This window comes from Streptopelia decaocto, assembly GCF_964273445.1.
Source record: "Streptopelia decaocto genome assembly, chromosome: 2".
NCBI lineage: Eukaryota > Metazoa > Chordata > Aves > Columbiformes > Columbidae > Streptopelia > Streptopelia decaocto.
In genome coordinates this window covers 87,557,589-87,560,397 of record NC_138655.1, presented here as the reverse complement: position 1 = coordinate 87,560,397, position 2,809 = coordinate 87,557,589, and positions in this window count along the sequence as shown.

Sequence of the window (2,809 nt, the reverse complement as noted above, 5' to 3'; positions counted from 1 at the left end):
ACAGCAAAGCAGTTTTATTTAAGCAGATGCCAAGAAATAGGGTTATCTTCCTTAGAATATTATTCCTTCCGAAGATGATTAGGGTCCTAGAGCAACTTTCTCATTAAGAGAGACTGAGAGAGCTGGGACTGTTCAGCCTGGAGAAGGCTGAGAGGTGATCTCATAAATATTTATAAATATCTCAAGGTTGGGTGTCAAGAGGATGGGACCAGACTCCTTTCAGTGGTGCCTAATGATAGGATGAGGGGCAATGGGCACAGACTGAAGCACGGGAGTTTCCATCTGAATATGAGGAGAAACTTCTTTACTTTGAGGGTGCCAGAGCACGGGAACAGGCTGCCCAGAGAGGTTGTGGAGTCTCCTTCTCTGGAGACATTCAGACCTGCCTGGACACATTCCTGTGCAATCTGCTCTGGGTGAACCTGCTTTAGCAGGCGGGCTGGACTACATGGTCTCCAGGGGTCCCTTCCAACTCCAACCATTCTGTGATTTTTAAAATGAAAGCTATTACGTTATTTCATTGCAGCCTTCAGCAGGGCAACATGGGATCCAGGAATATCACTTGTGGAAAAGTTCTGAAGAGCCAAACCCTTCAATAAAATGGAATGTGGCTACCAACTTCTATGAAAGTAATGTGGCTATGAAATGCTAAAAAAAAAAAAGGTTAGTACATTTAGTAGAATTCTTTTTAGCTACACATTATTACTCTGTTAAACTTGTTTCAGTAATTTTGCTCTAATAGTACATTGCAACATTCTAACCAGGCACTCCATTAACTGAGAGCAATTCTAGCAAGCATCTCATGTTTTTGCACTGCCGTGGTCTTGGTAATTGCCTTTTTTGGATAACACAGGACCCTCTGTACATCTATACTAAACACACGTATTGCAAAATCCACTTAGGTCAAGTACACGTCAGTCTGCTTTCCCCTTTTGTGTTTGTCCAAAGATAAAACGATGCAATACAGTCAATGGTTCAATCACATGACACTTGTTTTCACACTTTTTACTATAGATTGATAGAAGCTTAAAGCCGTCATGACCACAACATCAGACTTTGTTCATAAAATAAATCACAGTAGAAATCACGGTGTGAGATTTATCTAGCCATTCTCTTCTAAGACATACAATTATTTTTCTGTTGGGGGGACTCAATTTAAATGAGGCTAGGTTTGTTGAAACCCCAGGTAATTTGTTCTAGCTTTTGATTAGATATACTCCTAAAACTGCATACCTGATTTCTAGTTTGGACTGGTCTAATTCCAGCTTCCAGCTCACAAAGCTACTGTTTCGGAAACAAACTGCTTACTGTTACTAGACTCTTTCCCATGGAAGTACGTCTTGATTCTTAGAGAAAACAGCAGGTTGAGTAGTTTGGTGCCTTGCAAGGTATGTTTTCCACACTTCATTTATTGCTTTAGCTCTGCAGTGGAGCATGATGTTTCAGCATCCTTTTAAAGGAGAGATTGCCAGAACTGCACATGATTTCTCAAAAAATACCTCAACTGCTGCTGTGTATTCTGCACCAACTTAAATAGATTTTTTTTTTTTTAATTAATATTGTGGATTTATCTTGTTCTTTAATGAATTACTATTCAGGCAACATGCATTACATGGACATGGCGGCCTTTTCTTTTATAGATAAAGGGGTGTAGAGAAAAGCTGTTCTAACACTCTGGAGTGTCCCTCTATACAGAGGGAGACCAGCTGGCTGCATTGAATGAACACCTCCCCTCGCTCCTTCTCTGTGTGCATGCACATACTGAAATTGCAGCCATGTGAGCCATCTCCACAGACTATTATGAGTCTGCTTTATTTAGCAATTGAATTTTTGTTGAGTAGTGTAATTTACTGTATTTTTTCCTGCACATCTCAGCATCTGGAAAAAACATTTGTATATGAACTTTTGAAAGGGCACTAGTATATTCCCAGCGTTTAACTTCCTCCCATCAGTGACTAACAGGAAAAGCAGAATGAGTCATCAAAGAGGTGGAATATTTTTCCTTTAAAAGCAAGAATTTTTCATGTGTCTGTGGATTTTGGACATTGCCTGCTGCCAAACTGGGTGAGCTGCTCTCCTCTCCCCAATCCCTCTGCTATGCCTTTGCACCATCTATTCCACAGCATCCAGGAGGTGGTTTAAGGAACTAGGTCATTGGCAAACTAACCTTACCAAAAATTCTCCTCTTGATTTACGTCCTGGAGAACTGCTCATCAACAAGTTAGGCAACTAGTAACGGTAGCGTAAGGGAGGGAGCAGAAAGCACACGGGAGGAAGCAGACACGGGGAGCAGCATCCTCCACCCCAGCCATGTCCGAAAGCTGTGCTCTTAATTCCCTGATAAAATCAAATGCAAAAGAGAAGGAGCAGATGAGGTTCAGTGTTTACGTATTGTAATGTTGAGTTGTGCAGTGCCTAAACTTAGCACAATTAATATTTTAAACTGAGAGGTAGATGTCAGTGTAACATAGACACTTGTGAAAGGATTACCATTATTTTTACCTGCTATGTTAGGCTATTCCTCTGCCTACTTAATTCTGCAGACTACTACATTTAATATTTATTTTGCAGTGGGGTTATTATAATAAATGGAACAAATACAGGCTACCATCTAAACACCATCACTACACATGTTTTTATTATTTTTTTATGCTGATCACTAATAAAGCAGATGGAACAAGAAACTCATGGTATTGGAGGCACAAAGAAATAAAGTTGGGTTTTTTAGAGCAAGAATGGCTGATCACAACTTAAATTTTTGTTTGGGAATTAAGTGTCTAATCCACAGCCATTGCAAAGCACGCCTTAT